Genomic DNA, 22,455 nt, shown 5'->3' on the forward strand with positions numbered 1-22,455 from the left:
CCTCCTCAAGCGCTATAACCCCCCCCACACACACACACACAGAGCCTCCTCAGGCGCTATAATTCCCCCACACACACACATACACAGCCTTCCCCCACCCACACAATAATTAAAATTTTAACAAGAAACTAAAAATGAAAAAGATAATATATAAAGGGTTTTAAAATGCTATCTCCCTGCTCTGAAGTGACAGAGAAGAAAAAGCAGCAGCAGTGTGGTGTGGCGCAGGCTCACGTGAGAACGAGTTCACCGCCACCATCCAAGCCTAGAATACGATTCACTGCTATTCAAATCTTACATCAAACAAGTTTTTTGTTTTGCTTTGAGACAGGGTCACAGTATGTAGTCCTGACTCTCCTGGAACTCCCTATATATAGACCAAGCAGGCCTTGAATTCAGAGACCCCTCTTATGGCTGCCTCCCTAGTGCTGTGATTAAAGGTAACCACACATGGCGTTGCTTGTTTTTAGGGTTTTTTTGTTTGATTTTTAAAGATTTATTTATTTATTATATGTGAGTACACTGTAATTGTCTTCAGACACTCCAGAAGAGGGCATCAGATTTCATTACGTATGATTGTGAGTCACCATGTGGATGCTGGGATTTGAACTCAGGACCTTTGGAAGAGCAGTCGGCGTTCTTAACGGCTGAGTCATCTCACCAGCCCTTTACTTGCTTGTTTTTTGTTTTTGTTTTTGTTTTGTTTTTTGGTTTTCCAAGACAGGGTTTCTCTATATAGCCCTGGCTATCCTGGAACTCACTTTGTAGACCAGGCTGGCCTCGAACTCAGAAATCCGCCTGCCTCTGCCTCTGCCTCCCAAGTGCTGGGATTAAAAGCATGCACCACCATGCCCGGCCCTTTGCTTGTTTTTTAAAGCCAGTTCCTGCTGGTATGAATGAGATCTGATTTCATTCTCTTCTGGAAACTGACCTGCAGGAGAGATGGAACACTGGCTGCTCTTCTAGGGAACACAGGCTCGACTCTCAGTGCTCACAAGCATCTCTAACTCCAGTTCCAGAGGATCTGACTCTCCCTTCCAGCCTCTGGGGGCACCACACACATACATACAGGCCAAAACACCCATATCTAGAGAAAGAAAATTGATGGCCTCAATATGCACACATACATACCCTATGTAGTTAGAGTCCCCCCTAAATACATGCCATCAGGTATTTACAGCTATGCTCACCAAAGCTCCTATCTGTAGTGTGTTAACATTCAAATGCCAGGAACAATCTTAACACAACAAACCACACCAGAGGAGCTGTGGCTATGATAAAGCATGTAGTGAAGGCTGGCTCCATGCCCAGCACCGTAGTCTCCCTGCCCAAGAAGGAATCTTAAATATTTACAACTGTGACTTATACTTGTGGGTGTCAACTAAAGGCATCTTTTCTGTCCTAAGTCAAAAGTCTGCAATAAAACAGCAAACCATTTTCATTATGATGCTTACCATTTAATCTGCCTGCATCTACTTGACAAAGATTCTCTTTCCTAAATCATGTTAAAACAAGAATAGATCAATGTTCCTCTGCCTTTAGTATAACCCACATGCCAGATCCAACAGGTCTAATTACATGCTGAAACCTCAGCAGAGTCCATTTTGTATGAGAATCTAAAGACCAACGGAATTAAAAGTATAAAAAAATACAAGTTTATGGTAAGAAACTGCTAAATTTATGCTGTGGTGGAACTTTACGGTCACTAAATCAGAGAGAAGAAAGGGATTCACGTTTAGTTCAAAGACAAACACAACACTGAGGCAAGCCCTCAGTCCTCCCTAGGTTTTACCTACTTAGCATTTCACCTTAAGGATTCTGTTTTCACCAGAACAATGATTAATTAGCATTGAAGAACTCAAGTCCGTTTCACTTTTAATATGCCAGCAAGCCACCACCTTATTTCCCCGACTGGCATTTGGTTAAACAATATAATATTTAAAGGCGAATGCCAAACTGACAAGAGACAACTGACATTCTTGGCAAAATGTGTCTTATCAGGATCTTAAGTGATTTTTATATAGTTCAGAACTTTTCCAGCAAGGAGAAAAGGAATAAGCCTATTCCATAAGAATGGCATTACCAGGTCAAGGGCTTAGGACGCAAAGACATCACTGGGTCCTTAGCTTGCTGATAATGCTTTAACAAGCCAGTGGCCCTGAGAGCTGCGTCCCAGGGATGCACCAGGGTAAAGAATGTGCTTTTCTTTAGGCTCAAGATTCACGGCTGCTTCTTTCCACACTGAGACCAGGCTGCTTCCAACGCTCCTTTAAAGTGACCACAAAGGGAAGCTGCAAAAAACCAAGCAGTTCTCAACTACCTGCCTATAAATATGAAAATTATCACACGTAGTAATGCTTGTAAAAAACTTTTTATGGAGATATTTAGTATTTAATACGTACTACGTACTTGTATCTATGTACTACAGTATCTAGGATTTGCTTCCTAACATTATAGTGTGGGTAGGGCTCAAGACACTTGCAAGAAACAACACTCGTCCTGAACTGCAGGATCTGAGTGGTTACAGGCTGTGGTAAGCCACCTTCTGTGGGTTCTGGTAAACAACATTGGGTCCACTTATTCTATATGTATAGGTATTTTGTCTGTGTGTATGTCTGCACTATCTGTATGCAGTGTCCATGGAGGCCAGAAGAGGGCATCAAGTCTCCTGGAACTGGTGTTGGGTTGAGGAGCCAGTCCTCTCCAGAACAGCAGTCAGTCTTCTTTTAACTGCTGAGCCATCTTTCTAGACCCCTTAGTTTCCTACCTTAATTCTGTATTAAGGTAACTGGAAATTCATGATACCATTCTATTCTGTTTAGTTTGAAACTCTCTGTCTTATAGGCTCTATAGAAATAGTAACAGTCATAGAAGAACGATAGAATCAATAAGTATAATAGTTGATTTTAGTCTTAAGAATTTAGGAATTGGGCTCAGGGGTTAAGAGCACCAACTGCTCTTCCAGAGGTCCTGAGTTCAAATCCCCACAACCACATGGTGATTTACAACCATCCATAATGAGATCTGACACCCTCTTCTGGTGTCTTTAGACAGCTACAATGAAGCACCACTTGGAAGGTTCTCTCAAAGCCAGCCTCATTAACAGCAAGTTTGAAGCCAACCTTAGCAACATGAGAACTTATCTCAAAAATGGAAGGGGAAAAAGGAGGCAAATCATGTTTCTCTGAATCTGAAAGGAAACACTACAGGGCAATCAACAAATGAATAGATAATGTGTCTTTTGGGTTTTTTTTGTTTTTGTTTTTGTTTTTTGTTTTTATTTTTTCAAGACAGGGTTTCTCTATGTAGCCCTGGCTATCCTGGAACTCATTCTGTAGACCAGGCTGGCCTCGAACTCAGAAATCCACCTGCCTCTGCCTCCCAAGTGCTGGGATTAAAGGTTTAAGATCACAGTTCTATCAGAATTTGTTTACTAAAACCCTACCAAAATACTAATAAAATTCTACTAAAATACTAATCTTCTACATAAGCATCATATGTCAAACAAAATGACTCTTAAACAGTATCTGTCTACAGGAAAGCCTAGAAGTGTAGTACAGGAACATAAGGCATGCGAAGTAGAAACCGCAGTCCAGGCATGGTGACTCATGCCTATAACCCTTGCACTCAAGAAGGGTTTGTCTTCTTGACAAGAGTTTGAGGGTAACATGGGCTACATCTGAGTTTTAAAAGACAAGCCTTAGTTAAAGTGTGGGATCTTGTTTCAAAGACCAAACACTAAAACCCAAACAAACAAACAAAATAGTAAAAGCAAAAAATACAAAATTTGGAGTCAGAATTCTTCTAAGGCCAACAAGATGGCTTTTCAGTACTTACTACCACGCTGATGGCCTTGAGTTTAATTCCTGAGACCTTCCGTCTTTGAAGACCTACAGTCTGAGGCCACATATCTTGAAAACAATGTTATTTGGACATGAAGAGGTAGGAACAAACATTAAAAATGAAGGTTTAAGACAGAAGTGGTAGGTACACCTATAATCCCAGCATTTGAGAGATGCAGGCGTGAAGGAATGGAGTGTAAGGTCATCTTCAGCTACACAGTGAGGCTGAAATCTAGTCCCATAAAACAGAACAATAAAAATTAAAGTAATAAAATAAAATACAGCATAATGTTGATGAAGGAGATGCTAGAAAATAAGAAAAGGCTGGACAAGAGCAGATAGTGGGCCTCCAGGTGCCAGATGTAGCAAGCAAAGACCCAGTATTTCCATGCAAAGTTCATGCCAGAGTGTTTTTACAAAGACACAGCCAGCTGTGTGCAGAATAGGGAGAGAACAAGGCCAGACACTAAAAGCAAGAGCGGGACATGCAAAACCTCAACGAATATAATGACTGCAGAACTGACAGATTTAATAGACCCTGCAGTTGACTAAACAGAACACAGACACTAAGAAGCTCCAATGTTGCTAAAAGGTCATTTCATTGAAAGTCGGGGTCTTCCTGTGTAGCCCTGGCTAGTCTGGGACTTGAGACCTGCTGGCTTCTGCCTCCCAGTGCTGGGATAAAAAGCATGAACTACCACACCCAGCCCATTTCACTTTTTATTTATTTGTTTGTTTATTTTAATTTTCTTGGAAACAGGCTTCATGTGTCCCAGGTCAGATCAAAATCATTAGGCAGCCAGGGAAGACCCTGAACTTTCCAAGTACCTCAGTTAAGGTATAAATTACCACTCCAGATTAAAAAAAAAAAAAAAAATTCTAAATTTCAACACCTGTTTCCTAACTTCTAATTAATCTCCTAACTCCCTCTCTCTTCCTTCCGGGAAAAGGGTCTTCTATGCACAGCCTGGCATGGAGCTCACTATGTAGCCCATGCTGGCCTTGAACTGTCTGTCTTCCTAAGTCAGCTCTAAGTACTAAGGTTACTGGTGCACTATACCCAACCTTACCATCTCCCAGCTTCCTTGTGAGTGACTCTTTATATTTTTAGAGTAAGGGTATCCCTTTGTAAATCTGGCTGGCCTCAAACTCATGATTCTCCCATCACCCATCTGTATGAGTAGAGGCATGCCACCACTAATTAATTCCTCTTAAACCACATCAACCTTAAGAGAGCAGTCAGCCCAGCTTTGTGCAGCCCCTGACATGCAGATAGCAATGCCAATGCCGTCCCTGAAGACAGCATTAAGCCAAGTGTTTACAAGCACTACTCAGATGCTGTCATCAAGGTACATGGGAGTCATTTATAGAAAGCAGTGTCAAAGAAATATTCTCTTCGGCATTTTTCATGGTAACATACATACTCCATCTACAAAGTCATGAGTAAGATGAAAGGTGTATGGCCAAGAGTGCTGAAGTGCTGGATTAAAGAATTAATAATTCCTTTAATATTTTTAATAAGTATTGTTATCCACCCAACAGATAAACATTATCAAAGTGTTAACAACAATGGATGCAAAAGCTGAAGAGAAAGACCTTAGATGTGCTGCCATCTCTCTGTGGAACACTTAACACACCTTAAGTCACAGAACTACCTAGAAAAAGACCACCGGGCAGTGGTGGCGCACGCCTTTAATCCCAGCACTCAGGAGGCAGAGGCAGGTGGATTTCTGAGATCTACAGAGTGAGTTCCAGGATAGCCAGGGCTACATAGAGAAACCCTAAAAAATAAATAAATAAAAATAAAAATAAAAAAAGACCAAGGTCTTCAAGTTACTGTGGCTGGCCCTCCTTTCTTTCCTAGACTAGCTAGCTGATTGATTAGTGCGGGTGTCCAGAGATCAGTAATTCCATACCTTCTTGTATGACTCCAATAATCCAACAAAAAGGAATATGTCTTAAGACAAACTTTTTAAACATTAAATATCTTTGTAAATCCGGAGAACAAAAGGACCAGCACCACACATCTGCACAGCTAGGCGACCCTCACGGACAGGCTGGAGTAACCTCACTAGGAGACCTGACCACAGACAATACGGCTCCATACCCTCTCAGACTCGCCAACCTTTTGGACACTGTAATGTCTGTTGTCATCTGCAAACATTCTGGACCATGTTCACAGCTATCTCGGGATTCATGTGACTCAAATGCAAGTCAGCCATGCCGGCCTGTTGTTTTCCACAACACAAACAAACGGCTGACACCTGCTGTTCTCTTTACTACTCCATGTGAACCAGGCAGAGCAGGCGTCAGTTACTAAGTGACAGCAACAGCAAGTCAGTGTTGCTTTCATCAAAGTTAGAAGAGGCCAGAGGACAGCACGCACTGAGGCCTGTTTAAAGCAACATGCACAAAAGAGTGATAGCTTCAAGACCACTCAGGGCCAAAAGTTAAGTTGAGGAAAGCAAAGTACAAATAAATACACTAGCTGGCATGTTAAATGTGAACTTCATGTGGTCTGCTGAATGAAAAACTCTATGCTCCAAAACAAACTAGTGTGCTTTCATTCAGCTGAGCCCAGTTTCTACTGCCCTCTTGGAAGACTTTTAAGAGGAAATAGTAATTACTGTCCAATACGTTTATTTTAAGAAACGGTCTAAAGTGATGTCGAGAACAGCAGCTTCTTCTTGAATCAAAGTCTACTTAGAACTCAAGGGAACCAGGCCTGGTCAGGCAGGTTCATTACCCAGGTACTCTAGAGGCCAAGGCTTCTGAATTCAAGTTACAGAGATCAAGACCAACCTGGGAAACTTAGTGAGACTGTGTCTCAAAACAAAAACTAGGAAGACGATTAAGGCTTAAAGACCTGAGTTCAATCCAGGAACCTGTGTTGCAGAATGACAAGCTGAATCTTGCCAAGTTTCCTCTGATCTCATACTGGTCTCATACACAAACAAATCAATATTTGAAGCTGTATGATTTATATTTACGATTAGGATGAAAAAAAGGAAAGAAAAAGCTCAACTATAACATTGATTTTATTTCTAAAATCCACAGTGAAAATAAGCAAAAGAAAAGAAACCTTTCTGTGACAGGCGATAGTAGCTTGGTTGTTAACAATGCTGTGTAGCCCAGAATCCGAGACCAAACATGGTGGTACACACATGCCTGTAATGGCAACATTACAGAAGCAGAAACCAGAAGGGGAGAAGTCCAAAGCTACACAGTGAGAACAAGATCATCCTGGTCTACATGAGTTCTTGGGCCCTTGCCACTACTACTCTCCAGCATATACAAGTTCAGCTCCCAGCACCCATGTCCTGTGGCTCACACCTACCTTAAACTCCAGCTCCAAGAGGGCACCCAAATACACATGGCATTCATTCGCTCACAGACACACTTAAAAAACAAGAAATACCTGGGCTGATGAGATGATGTAAGAGGTTAAAAGTGTGTGCAGCACAAGCACAGAGTCCGAGTTCAATCCCTGGAACCTACATAAACGTGCAAGAGAAAACTAACTCCACAAAGTTGTCTTGTGGCTGTTGATACCCGCAATAATAAACAAAATTTTAAAAAGGAATAATTTATCACAAATCATTTCAATAAATGAGCACAAAACCCTAGAAGTCAGGAGCAGTGACACGAAAGGACATTGTAACTAGATATGCAATGCGACACAAGGGGCTGCAGAGCTATTTTCGGCACCATACGATTAATGGGGTGTTCCATGTGAAGAGGACCAACAGAATTGATTAGCACAGCAAGAAACAGGCTGCTTGGTACAATTAGAATATGGAAGTGGCTTTTTGCCACCTGCCCCTGATGTCACCTTAATTTGTTGTCAATGAGGACAAAAGGTATAACTACATTAGAACTATAAATAAGAGTGTCAATGTTGTTAATGTCTGTCTTGTTCTTTTTTTGATTTTAGTCAAATTTTTATATACTCATTACTAAAATATTAATTTCAGATGCTAAAAAAAAAAAAAAAAGAATATGGAAGTGGCTATGCTCTGTGGATGCTAACCTAGTAAGTAACAGAGTGTGAGGTTTAAGTATGCACAGACAGTAAATAAGGTTGAACCATTGAGAGATACAGACAGGAGATGAAGACTCAAGTTGTCCACAAGGAATACTACTTAAATAATTCAAGAGGAAAACAACCCAAAATCATGCAGTGAATCAGGAGAAAACCGACCTAGCAACATACCCAAGAGTGGGTGTAGATATGGAGGGAAGATTCGACCTGGAAAAGGACTACACTCCTGGGTTTCCCGCTTTCTGTCTGTTAGGAAAGAAAGAATATGCAGGCTTGAGTGTCTGAGACATCTAAGCAGAAAGCAGAACACAAATGGCTCAGGCCTGTCACCTCCGAAGTCAAGGAAACTGGGGCACGAGGAGGGCAGGACACAGACCACTGGGTCTGCTGAGACTGGAACAACCTCAACCCATGAAGTATTATTAGGCCTTAATTCCTTCCCCATTTTCCTGAAATTATAGGACACATCTCACATGAGACAGAGCTGTAGCTCTCAACCACTTCTGATTACTAACATCTCAGAAAAGCAAATGCAAAAACATACATTTAGAATTTTAAATTCTAACACTACTAGTTTGAATCAGATCTTAACCTACACGAATCACACCTAGAGTCCCTCATCCAACCCACGATGGGCTGACACCGAGGCCACATTTCCCCTTGCCTCTTTCAGCTTTGCTGACTTTCATTTCCGGAAACACAGGAACACCCTCCTCCTCAGGGACTGTGCTGTCTGTCTCTTCTGCCTCACCCTGACTTCCCCGTTTCTACAGATTGCTGCTTCTTATTCTTGGTGCTAGGTTTTAAATGCCACTTCCTCAAAGACCTTCCTGGGCACCTAAAGTACCCATCCAAACAAACCGCCAATTTATTCTGTTTTTGTTATGGTAGAGTGTTATAGCTCCCCAATTACACCCTGCCTAGGCCTCACACCCACCTCCTACTCGGCCTTATGGGCATTGTTTTGTTTTTGTTTTTATTTGTTTTTTCCTTCTCTTTACATTCTCTTTTGCCATCAATAAAATTCAGGTTTTAAAGGGCAAGAACCCTATCCAATTCATTCATTCTTTAATCTGGCACATGGGAGAGAGTGCCCTACATGGGAACTAAAGAAAAACTGACTAAATGAATACTAAGAAAAGTCTTGTTAGACAGTGGGATCAGGAAGTGAAAGTCTAAGGAAAATAGGTACTTGTATGCACACTCTCCTCCTTAGCCCAGGAGGCTGAGGAAGCAAAGGAGGTTTTCCACAGGTGCCGATGCTGAGTAACCCAATGATGCTTCTGTATGAAGAAAGATGGCTTCTGAGTGCTAACCTTGAAACCAACACAATGTCTGTGAGGAAAGGGACACTTTCTGGGAGCAACCCTTTGAAACTTGAAAAAAGATCTGAGGGCCGGGCGTGGTGGCGCACGCCTTTAATCCCAGCACTTAGGAGGCAGAGGCAGGAGGATTGAGAGTTCCTGGCCAGTCACCTGTATCCAGTGAGATCCTGCTGAAAAAAAAAAAAATGAAAAGAAGCCGGGCGGTGGTGGCGCACGCCTTTAATTCTAGCACTTGGGAGGCAGAGGAAGGCGGATTTCTGAGGTAGAGGCCAGCCTGGTCTACAAAGTGAGTTCCAGGACAGCCAGGGCTATACAGAGAAACCGTCTCGAAAAACCAAAAAAAGAAAAAAAAAAAACTGAGATAAAGGCAGATGTACTCACAAAAGCACTCACAAGAAGCGTACCAGAAAACACTGGAAGAGCTACCATCTGAAGGGGAGAGAGCTTTCCTCCATAGCAAGGCTGAAGTGCAGCCAGGCTAAGTGTGTTCATATATGCCAAGGAACAGGTGTCTGCCAGAAAAGGAAGGAGAACTCTACCAGCATCAAAGGAAACGTCAGGAAGGATGCTAGCAGGGGCCATGGCCACCAAGACCCACTGAAAGAACAAGTCTGAGTGCTGGACACAGCGGCAGTTAATGAGGTCATCTTATGCAGCTTCTGGGCCAGCTCTTTCTCAAATAGCCTTCTGGCCGTGGCATCTGATTCCCTGCTATGTCTACCCACAGAGACACAGACACTTGTCCACACTGACAAATACTGGCTTTCCAGTTTTAACTTTCAGATTTGTGAGATTAGTTCACCTAAGGCCAAAGAAATTACCTTGCTCTTAGTTCAAATTACATACTTATGCAAGAGATAAGGAAAATAAAGGATAGCATGAGAGGTCAGGATGTAAGACCCAAGTTCAATACCTGGGACCAACATGGTAGAAAAAGAGAACTGACTCCACAAGTTGTCCTCTGACCAGCTCATGCACACTGTGGCACAGTGGTGTGTGTGTGTGTGTGTGTGTGTGTGTGTGTGTGTACATATATACACACAAGGGGAAGGAAGAAAAGAGCTTAAGAATAAAACAGACTATAAAATACTGTGGGTAGCTGAAGTTAATTCAAATCAGATGACTATATTCATCTCTTCCCGATAGATACCCCCACTGTAGACAGGCTTGCTTCAGTACAGTATTTACACCTCAGAAACCACTACAAACCAGGGCTTCGCTTGCTCCAGGGCAGTTGGTCATCATTTACACATAGTCCATGTTACTACTGCCCAAAGTCTGCCATGAAGATGGCACTAAATGAAAAGGTCCTTTGATATTTTCTTCTAGCGCCAGAAAATGAGAGTTCTGAAGCATTCTTCTTTTACCATCAGTAAATGGTAATCTAAACACTGTGAAATGGGGGCTGGAGAGATGGCTCAGGGGTACATAGCACAAATTCCTTCCAGAGGACCCTGCTTCAATTCCTAGCATCCACAGGGTAGCCCACAACAATCCATAACTTCAGCCTATGGGATACAAATGCCAACTTCTGGCCTTTCAGGGCACCAGGCACTCAAGTGACCTTAGACAAACCCACACAACAAAACACCCTTACACATAAAATACTTTTAAAAAATTTTAAATCTAAGATGTAAAAACTTAGTTTTCAGAATTACAGAAGGGTGGTAATGTCTTTAATCCCCAGCACTCAGAGGCAGATCTCTGTGAGTTCAAGGGCAGCCTGGTCTAAATAACAAGTTCCAGTCCAGCGGGACAATGCAGAGACCCTGTCTCAGAAAAAAGGAAGAAGGGGAAAAAGTCAATGAATAAGAAGGAAAACTTTTATGTCTCTCAATCTAGCTGTTATATCATTTTTCTAGAATACCAACCAGAGATGATTATGCCCAAACACTCTTACTCTCTTTGCAATAAAAGTAAACTGCAAGGCTGAGCATGGTGGCACATATCTTTAATCCCAATACTAGAAAGACAGAGGCAGGTGGTTGTAAGTTCAAAGTCAGCCTGTTTTACACATGGGATTCCAGAATAGCCAGGACTACATTGACCCTGTCTTGAAAACAAAAACAAAAAGGAAATTACATGAGCCTATTACTGGAATGTGCATTCGCCTTTTACACCAGAAGGAACCCTGCTCTGAAAAGATCAACTCTGTCTTTTTTTTTTTTCTTTTTTTTCTTTTCTTTTTTGTTTTTTCTGTTTTTCTTCTTTTTGATCAACTCTGTCTTAACCGCTTCAACATTTCTAAAGTAAAATAGTTCTCATTATGCAGATTATGGCGTGATCACTGAAGAATAATCAAGTTTCTCTGTTGGAGGCTCCAGCTTAAGTATCTGCACAGGCCCAGTCTCCAAACCCAGGAGTATTTAGAACTGCAGGACTGCCTCTGGCTCAGCTCCCTCCTGAGAAGGGCAGGCCATGTCCACTTTCCAGCCCACAGTCAAGGTAAAGTCACTCCTGAGGTGTGGGCTACAGAGGTTGGAGTCCCCCAGTCCTTCCCCAACAAGTTTATTTCAGAAGCTAAGTCCCCTGTTTAGAAATCAGAATACAATTCCCTGGAACAAAAGTCAATGTAAACTGACTTGTATCTGGCATGCACTTTCTCGTTGAGATATTAATCCTCATCCACATCACTCTCTCTGCTAGAAAACCAATGCACTCAGAGTTATGAACTGAGACACTAATGCCTCCCTCTATCACTGGAACCTCTATGCAAATGAAGCCCTTCTCTTTCAGAAGGGAAGACAAAGGAAGAAAGATCAGAAGAACTATGTAATACAAGGATCAGGGAGAAAAGGTCGGGGGCAAATGACTTGGAAAGGGGAAGAAGACCTATCTTTGCACAGAACTAACTGTGACCCTTTTGCATGACGAAGGAAGCCTAAGCTGACTGCCACTGTCTGCAATTTTACTTAACCTAAGCCTGAGTTTCTCCTCTGTAAGACACCATTAGTTATCTCCTACAGTCATTCTGAGGACCAAGGATGCCATGCAGAGTGCTAAAAACACAAGTGCATGCTTGGCACAGGACACACAGCCACGTCAGTGGGTACTGACTGCTACTGAGAGTAAGGCTTGGCATAGAGGAGGCATTCAGAGCCTTTGCCACTGGTGTAAGCCTCAGGATAATGACAAGCAACCTCCTCCACCACCACGAGGCATGGTCTTTAGGGGAAGCTACATCTTTCCCTGAGGTTGTGAAAGTAACTTTTATAGCTTTACAGGAATGAGAAAAACACATTTCATAAAACTAAAACCACTGACTTGCCTCCCTTTGGTTAAAGGAAGGGTTCTTGATGTGCTTCAATCTGTAAACTATGTATTCCACTGCTAGTGCCCGCAGGCAGGCAGACAATACCCTTACCCTGGAAAGCCCTCTCTATGGCTCTCAGAGCATGCAGATAGGAGCACTAGGAAGAAGCCTGAGGCACAGCAGCATCCACTCAACAGTGGGATGTGAACCCTCAAGAGCTGCTTGCTTACACCTATGACCACAACAGTAGCAAAACCAGTAATTGTTGGTTTCCCTAAGCAGATAATTACATCCGTTTCAGGACTCTAAAAACAAAATTTTAATGGGCATTATAACTGGCATAATCTTCCATTAAAGGTATGTAATTCATCTGGATATAGTGACATATTCCTATAATCCTAGCACCTCAGAAGCTGAGATAGGAAGACTGCCATGGGCTTAAGGGCCAGGCAGGGTTATGTAGCTCAAAAAGATTTCAGTTCTCCATGCAGATACTCAATTTAAGGAGAAGTCAAGAAGAAACAGAAGAATAATCTTGACATTAACTTTCTCCACCACAGAAGCCAACACACTTGGTTTCCACAATTTGACCAATTTTTGTCCTAAATTTTTCAGTTATTTGAAACAGATTATGTACAAGTGGTTGGCAATTTTGTGTTCTCTTTTCTCTTACTTTTCGTCACGTTTACTCTGATGGAAGGGCCCATGTGTGGGAGCACACGTCAGAGGCCAGAGGGCAGTGTGTAGAGTAGGTCATCTCCTCCTACCACGTGGGTCATGAGGGTCAAATGCAGGGAACCAGACCCAGCAGCCAGCCCCCACACACTGGGCACCCTGCCAGCCACAGTCTCACTTTAAAAACAAAACATTTTTCTATGTCTGACTTCTAACTGAAATTTTTCAAAATGAAAAAGAGAGAAAACACAAACATATACAAAAATAACAAAACAAACAAAGAAAAAGAAAAAAAAAAAACAAAAAAAACCAAAAACCCTTAAACAACAAATCCAGGACCGAGCGGAACCACTCTCTCCAGGCTGCAGCACTGACTTCAGATGTACGAGCCACACTTCATTTTGAAAACTAAGAAAAAGAAAACCGCTCTTCTACTATAGATTCCATTTCTGACAATGGAGGTAAAAGGCTCCACGGTTACACTGTACACAGACCATCCTGTTCACTTGCTTAATAGCTCAACTCATGGCCACAACTAATGGAGTCCCATTTGTTTGGTCTCACAAGCTACCTACAAACTCAAGATTACATTGTTCTGTTCTGTTTATTTTAGAATGGTTACCTTCTATCCAATTGCTCCACTCCATGCCAACATGTAAACATGAACTAACATCTGCTAAATGCAGAAGTAAATCCGAGAGTACCAGTACCTAGCCAGGAACATCCTTCCCAACTGTCAAAATGTGTGCTACACATTTGTGCTTTAAGGGTATACATACTGAGTTGGAGAAGGTGACAGGAGTAAGGCTGACAGGAGCTGCATGTCCCTAAAGGTCCCAAGAACAAAGTCCAGGCAGGGATATGGTGTGGTACATACTCCTTCTGTTCAGCACTTTCCATTTCAAGCATGATTCCCTCAGAAAACTCTTCACAGATTATACACTAATAAAAAGGCTTTATTTTAGAGATAGCATGAAGGAAAGTATCTAATTTAAGAAATATAGTTAAAACTTTAACTATAAGATCCAGGAAAATGACTCTACATGCATAGGATTCTCCTCAATTAAACATAGCAAACCAAGCCCAGTGTGGCAGTACACGCCTGCAGCCCAGCCCTCAGGAGGCAAGGGCAGTAGTGGTACGAGTTCAAGGCAGCCTGGTTTACAACCCTGTCACCAAAAGACAAAGATCAAATTTAAAAACACAGTTGAAGCTGGAGAAATGGCCGAGTGGTTAATAGCACTGACTGCTCTACAGAGGATGAAGTTTGATTCCCAGCATCCACACAGTGGCTCACAACTGTCTGCAACTTCAGTTCCAGTGGATCTAATGCTCTCTTCAGGCTTTTACAGGCATGCAAGTGGTACACAGACATACGTGCAGGCAGAACATCCATACTATAAAATAATACAAATTTTTAAAAAAGAACCATAGTGATTACTTAAAACAAAGCTAAAATAGCCTCATGAAAGATACTTTCTAAAAATACAAATTCTTAAGAATTACCAACCCAAAACTATACCTATCCTATTTGACAACAAAGAACACCTGTGACATTCAGCTGTTGAGCCACTTAAACAGAAAAGCCTGGATGAGACTCAACACATCATGTACCAGGCTATAAATATTTTCACACTAGGATAGCCAATTACCAACCTAAGATCAGCTTAAAAGAAAAACCATCCCTATTGTTTCAAAAGGTAAAAAGCAGATGGAGAAACTTACAAGTTTGAAACTAAAATTTAAAACTCAGCAAGATGTAGGATACATGCCAATCAATAATTTCCACCTTTACAGAGTCTGAAGGAGGGTGACCACCAGTTCCAGGTCACTGGGTGCAACAGACCAAGACCCTGTCTCAAAACAAAGTGGGCTGACTGTAACATTAGTTAGTTTGAAGAGAGTCTAATGCTAGTAGGCCCTGGCTGCACTCACCTTTAACTGAAGCCTTCTTGGTGCTGAGCTTATGAGCATGCCCGACCACACTGAGCATGGCTCTTATTTTTAAACACTACAATTTCTAGGCAAAAATAAAAAAACAAACAAAACACTGCTGTTTTATATCCTGCCTCTGAGTGCTTGCAAGATGACACTCATTTTCCAGCTCCATGTCTACAGGCTGTCCCCTTGTGCTCATCCCCGGGTATTACAAATCCCAAGCAGTCACTTAAAGCCTTCGTCCTTTCGTGTCAGTTTAGTCTATGCTTCTGACCAGCCCTCTCTTTTCTCCCAAGTTTTCAACTCCAGTGTTCCTTCAAAAATCCCTATCTCCCAACAGCCTCCTTTGCCTAAGTGAGCTGAGATGTATCTCCCTCTCTCGAAGAAAGTTGAAAAAGTCAGGCTGAAGAGATGGCTTAAGAGCACCGACTTTCAGAGGTCCTGAGTTAATTTCCCAGCATCCCAAGGCAGCTCACAACCATCTGTAACTGTACTCCATGCGATCTGATGCCTTCATCTGGTATACAGATGTAGAAGCAAACCAAACACCCACCTATAAATAATCTTCAGGAAAATATCTAACTCTCCCTCCCGACTCAAGCTTCTAGAATCCAGGAAGGGCAGGAGCCTTGGGTTTGCCCCTCTCGGCACGACCACTCTGCAAAGAGTCGGAAAGAAAAGCACCAAACAGAGTCTGATTGCAGAGGAGTATGACCAATGATGGTGGCAAACATCACACACCACAGAGACAGAGGCAGACAGATCACTCTGAGTTCAAAGCCAGGCCAGTCTACAGAAGGTGAGTTCCAAGACACTGAGGAAACCCTCTCTCAAACAAACAAACAAAAGAAATGAACGAAAGAAAAAGTTTCATGTACAAAAACTACTAAAACGCACATGTAAAATTACCTTCAAACTTTGTACAAAGTATGCATAAAACAAAAATGTTGTGTTTAAACTTGAGTCCCTTTCCCCAAACACCTTATCTAGAATATGTAAACATTTGAAATGTCCGGAACCCCAAACACTTGCAATCCTGAGAACTTCAGATTACAAACACTTGGCCTATAATGAGCCAAATTTAAGTTAAAAAATCTATAATACATACAGTATTTGGTCCTGGAGAGATGGCTCAGTGGTTAGGAGCTTGGCTGTTCTACTAGAAGACTCGGATTCCCAGCAGTGACAGGGCTGGTCACAACTGAACCCTGGATCCTACTTACCCATAGGTCCCAAGTGCTACAACCATAGGTATGCACCACCACACCAAATTAATGCCTGTTGTTCTTTGAAAAAAAAAACAAAAACAAAAACTACAGAACAAAGAGAAAAGAGAAATTTACTGCTTCTATTTATATATTATTTGAACAAATCTTGGCCAGGTCTTTGTCTCATCTACTGAATCACCCATCCAGCTTTTTCAGATGGCCCTGAAAAACAAAACTGAAACAAGATAAGGACCACAAGTTTCCCACTCCTAACATATATAGTAACAGATTTGCCTGCTGCCCAGAACACAGCGAAAAGATGTTCTAGCCTTGCCTGCATTCCATCAGACTAACTATCCTGCCTTAATCTTACACCTGTAATACTAGTCCTACAGTTGGCAAAAGTTTGCCCTAAACACGAAGACTGTAGAAATGCTTGGGTAAGCAGGTGATACACTAACTCAGGCTAGCATTACAGGAACAGCCTTTCACAACACTTTAGCTAATTCCAGGATCCATTTCTAAAAATGAAGAGGGAACATCATCTCATCATTGGCTTAATCTTTCCCGTGGTACAGTGCTTGCCTGTCATGACCAAAGCCTTAGGTTTATTCCTTAAGTGGAAGGATGCCCCCTGACAACCCATGGTAAAGTTTCAAACCTCCAGAGACTTATTTTTTTCCAAGAGCCCTCCTTTCGTTGACTGATGAGAGACACCAGAGAAGTATGAAGTGAAATTCTATAGATTCCAGAGTAGTAGTCCCAGATCAGCAGATCAGCCTGTGCACCCACAGAAACCCAGAGTCGGTCAGACACACCTGCACTCTAGTACGTACAGACTTATATCCACCAACCACCTTCCATGCTTTCCTCTTTTCACTATGACACTCAGCTTCTTTAGGGAAGCATTCTCTGGTGTGGTCTCATGTCTGCAATCCCAGCACTTGGGGGAACTAAGACAAGGAGTGCCAAAGTTCAAGGCCAGCCTGGACTACAAAATAAATTCCACTAGATTACAGTGTAAGATTCTATTACAATAAACAACAAAGAATCAACTGTGAACGTTTCCAAAGCTTGGTTCCTGCTCTATGCTTATGGTTAAAGTGCACCGAGGAACTTGGCAATGGTGGCACACACCTCTAATTCTGATACTAGAAGGCACAGGCAGGCAAATCTCAAGTTCAGGGTAGCCTGATCTACACAGCAAGTTCCATGTCAGCAAGAGCTACATAGTAATGAAACAAGGTAAAAAATAAAATGGCAAACTACATATGCTACTTATTCAGATGTTATGATCATAAAACAGGAACAATATTAGTAACAATGCATTAACTTTGCTTTTAAAAAAAATTGTGTCTTATGCTCATGTGTGCAGGTGCCTGCAAAAGCCAAAAAAGGGCACTTGACCCCCGTGAGGTGAAGTTACAGGCCACTGTAAACTGTCTTTTTTATGGGTGCTGGGAACAGAACATGGGTACTCTGCAAGTACAGCGAATGGAGTCACCTCTCCACACCACCTATCCCCTTAAGAAACAGACTCACTATACTCCCAAAAAGGAACATCTAGGTTCAAAGTGAAACCCACGTACCCCAATCCCAGCCCTCCTGAGGAGCAGGGACTAAAGGCAGGGGTCACTGTGCCTGTTTAATCATTCTGATTTCATTGTTTTGAAATAAAGTCTTGCTATAGCCCAGGCTTGACTTGACCTTTTACTCCCTCATCCTCCTCCTTCAGCATCCCAATCAAAGTCATTTTTAAATAGATATAACTAAGACCATGTGAAGAAGGGAAAGAAAGATGCAGAACATGAAATACCCCACAAAAGCTCACTTTTTAAAATTTTGATCCCTAACTAGTAGCAGAGTTTTGGGAAGCTGTGAAACTTTTAGGTAAAGCCTAGCTAGAGAAAGTAGGTCCCTGGAGAGAAGGACCTGAGGGTTACAGCCTGGGACTGTGCTGAGGCCTCTCTGCTTCCTGGTTCCTTAACTGGAAGCAACTGTCATACTCATACTGCCTTGACGGGAGCCCTCTACCTACACACCAGGCCTTCCTTGCCTCATAGGCCACAATCCCCCTCAAACCATAAGTAAATTAGGGTTCTACTTATAGAAATGAGAAACTAACTAATACACTACTCAAGGTGCACCTATAACCCCAGCATTCTCAAGGGAAGCAGGAGGGCCAGGAGTTCAAGGCCAAACTGGACCATAGAGCAAACCCATGATATAAATAAGCACTTAGTATGTACCTTTAATCCAAGCACTCATGAGGCAGACAGGCAGACCTGAGAGCTCAAGGCCAGCCTAGGCTACAGTGAAACTCCGTATCAAAAAACAGGGAAAAAAAAAAAAAAAAAGGCAGTATAAAGTGGGAGAATACATACTAAACAAAAGGCAAATGGCTTTGCATATAAAAAACAAGATTTACACAAGTTTTACCTTCTATGCATATTTGTGGAGGTCAAGGATCAAGCTCAGGACTTCTTGCATGCCTACCAATGAACTACAGACATGGCCTCCAGAAGTGTTTCAAAACAGCATCTCAGAGTCCATAATCCAGATTGAACTGGCTGGTGGCCCAGGCCATCCTCAAACTTTTGACCCTCCCCTGCCTTCCTTAGTCTTCAGAGAACTAAGATTAGAGGTGTGGGTCAGGATGCCTGGCTCTTGTGATTTATTTTTAAAAATTTCCATTCTAGCACTGATGTCTAGTCTTTGACGGTGGAACACTCCAACAAAAAATTACCAGCTGCCCAGAGTCAATTCAATGCCTGACAAGAACATCTAATGCAGCATAACCCGTATCTTAGGAACCAAGCTGCAACTCTATGGCTCTCTCCATACCAAGTTACTACCATATTTCATCACATGTACAACACATCATTATGTTATGACACACCAAGAAAGAAAAAAGCTGCATTAAAGTGACTCACCACCCATTTTAAGACATCTCAATTTCAATGATGTTGAGATGTGGAAAAAAATCTGTCTTAGAATTTAGAAAATATGATGTAAACCTGACATTGTTTACTAACATAAAATCGCTTGCCATCTTCACACACCAATTTTCCTTCTGGGCTCAATGTGTATTTTTACGACTTGCTGTATAATTAAGTTCGATATGATTCATACATTTTATAAAGAACCTACTAATCTGCCTGGCACTGTGCTGGATACAATTAAGTACACCCAACACATTATCACAAACCGACTATTTCTCTTTCAACATACATTTGTAAGAATATTAGTTCTCAAACTTTGTGTTCTCAGGACTCCTTACACTTAAAAATTTTTTATAGACTTATTTAATTTTATGTGCATGAGCATTTTGCCGGAATGGAACGTGTTTATGAGTCTGGATGGTTGTGAGCCACCACGTGGATGCTGAGAACAGAATCTAGGTCCTCTCCAAGAGCAGCCACTGCTCTTCACTACCAGTCACATCTCTACGCTTGGGAGGACTCTGGAGACTGTCCCATTGGAAAAGCAATTACCAAATAACCATGAATGAGGTCTTGAGCTAGATCCCCCCAGACCCACCTAAGGACAGGCGAGACTGCAGCGCACACTTGTAATCCTAGCTCTGTAATCCTAGCAGAAACAGGTGGGTCCCAGAGAATTGATAAATCAAATGAACTCCAGACTCAGAGAGGAACCTTGTCTTAAAAAAATGAGATATGCAGTTGGAGAGATGGCTCAGCAGATAAAAGAGCTTGCCATCAAGCCTGACAGCCTGACTAAATCTCTCAAACCCATGACAGAAGAGGACTCCCAAAAGTTGTTCTCTGCATCCATACATGTGCTGTGAAACACATATGCCCATATTCATACACACACTGCACATACACACAACACACACTGAGGAGGAATTGAGATGCGGCTCAGTTAATACCATCCTTGCCTAGATCCCAACACCATATAAACCAACCCCGTGATGCTGTCTGTTAATCACACAGCATTAGGGAAGTGAAGGCAGAAAATGAGTTTGAGGCAGCCTGGGATACTGGATGCCTTGTTTTTAAGAAGAAAAACCTCACAGAGCTCTTGGTATTTGTTATGCCTGTCTTTTTCTTTTTAGCAATAGAAAAGTTAAACCTAAGATGTGCATGTTAACCAAGTGTTCTAGCATTGAGCTATCTTCACCCTGAGTGGGTGGTAGGTGGGAGAGACAGGCTGAAGACCATATGGAACACAGAGACGCTCCTGTCACACCTGGTGAGAAGCTGTGACCACTAATCTGTATGTACACCAGGCCCAGAAGAACTGCCCTTCTAAACCCGCTGCTGAACATGCTGGCAAAGAGAACAACTAAGGTATACAGTTTCCCCTGCCATTGGTTTTTGCACCCTCAATATAAATCTTAATAAAGCACAAAAGAAATAATGAATGACCATTCCAGTTAATTTCATGTGTACATGTGTACTGGAACCCCAGAAGAGAACTGATGAAACATTTAACAAATAACCCCAGCTCCTGCAAGACGGAAGACAGGAGGGTCAGAAGTTGAAGGTGAGTTTTTGGCCAGACAAAAACACACAGAAAAACTCAAAACAGAATGGAATTATCCATGACCTTAGGAGCACAGCTGTGTTTCTCTAACTGAGCACATAAGCACACAGACAGAGGTGAGGAAGGGCACTGTACCTATGGGACATTCCTCAGCAGGAGAGAATGTCATCAGTTAGCATGTATACGACCCCAGGTGAACTGCCAATACCAAAACAAATACCTAGCAATTAAATTGTAAAACTGAAAGTATCAGACTCAAGGGAGCTCATATGCAAATACACTTTCATATGTATAAAGTCACAAATGCTATGCATAAAACAGCAATGGGATTGAGTGTTGTACATACATAGCTCGTGCCTTTAATCCCAGCACCCAAGAAACAGAAGGTAGATGTCTGAGTTCAAAGTTAGCCTGAAAAATATAAAAAGTTCCAGGACAGCCAAGACTAGAGAGAGGCCCTGTTTCAAAAAACAAACAAAACAAAAACCAGCAAGTGGAATTTGAAAAGAAAAAAAAAGTCCTATTTTGGGGGGTTTTGCTCACCTTTGGTTTGCTTTGGTTTGGTTTAGGTTTTTGGTTTAGTTTGGTTTTTGGAGACAGTTTCTCTGTAGCCCTGGCTGTCCTTGGAACTTGCTCTTTAGACCAGGCAGGCCTCAACTTAAGAGATCCACATGCACCACCACACCGGGCTAGAAGAAGTCCTACTTTTTGAAAAGTTGCCCATTTCTATACTATTTTTCTTACACATGCCAAAAATTCAGAATAATAATGATTTGACTTGGGGAATCCCAGAAGTATATTAATAGATGCTTCCTGAATACCTAGAACACACAAAAAGCTCATGCTAGCAGTCGGGTTGGGTATAGAGGCGCAAACCTTTAATCCCAGCACTTGGATGGCAGAGAGAGACAGATCTTTTGTGTTCAAAGGCAGCCCAGTGTACATAATGAGTTTCATATCAGCCAGCTACATAGTGAGAAACCCTGTTTCAAAGGAAAAACAAACTCCTATAGTAAATCTGGCAATAACAGGGATGATATTAAACCCAAGTGGTCCAGTTTTTGGTGTACAAAAAGTATAACATCTGAAAACAATGTTGCTACACGAATAATGGGTGGGGCAGAGACATGGACCAGGGGTTCAACTTCCAGCCACCAAATGGTAGCTCACAACTACTTGCTATCTCCAGTTCTAGGAGCTCCAACACACTCTTCTCGACTCTGCAGGCACTGCGTGCATAGGCTGCAGAGACACACACGCTGGGAAAACACCCATACACCTTAAAAAAAAAAAAAAAAAACTGAGAAAACAAAACAGAGATATATTATTATATAAAATAAAGGCCAAATTAATGATAGAAAGAGCAGCCAGGTGACAGTGGTGCACACCTTTAACCAAAGCACTCGAGAGGTGGATCTCTGAATTCTAGGTCACCCTGGTCTACAGATGGAATTTCAGGACAGCTGCTACAGAGTGTCTCAAAAAATCTTACAAAAAGGAAAAGAAAGAAAGAAGCCGGGCGGTGGTGGCACATGCCTTTAATCCCAGCACTTGGGAGGCAGAGACAGGCAGATTTCTGGGTTTGAGGCCAGCCTGGTCTACACAGTGAGTCCCAGGACAGCCAGGGCTATACAGAGAAACCCTGTCTCGAAAAACCACAAAA

General features: G+C 42.1%; 1 protein-coding gene across 2 annotated transcripts in view; it reads right to left on the minus strand.

The window, feature by feature from the left end:
* The window catches only part of Ube2h (ubiquitin conjugating enzyme E2 H), a 91,367-nt gene that overhangs the window by 51,049 nt on the left and 17,863 nt on the right, over window positions 1–22,455 (minus strand). The window lies entirely within an intron of this gene.

This window comes from Mus pahari, chromosome 2 (assembly GCF_900095145.1).
Source record: "Mus pahari chromosome 2, PAHARI_EIJ_v1.1, whole genome shotgun sequence".
NCBI classification, from domain to species: Eukaryota; Metazoa; Chordata; class Mammalia; order Rodentia; family Muridae; genus Mus; species Mus pahari.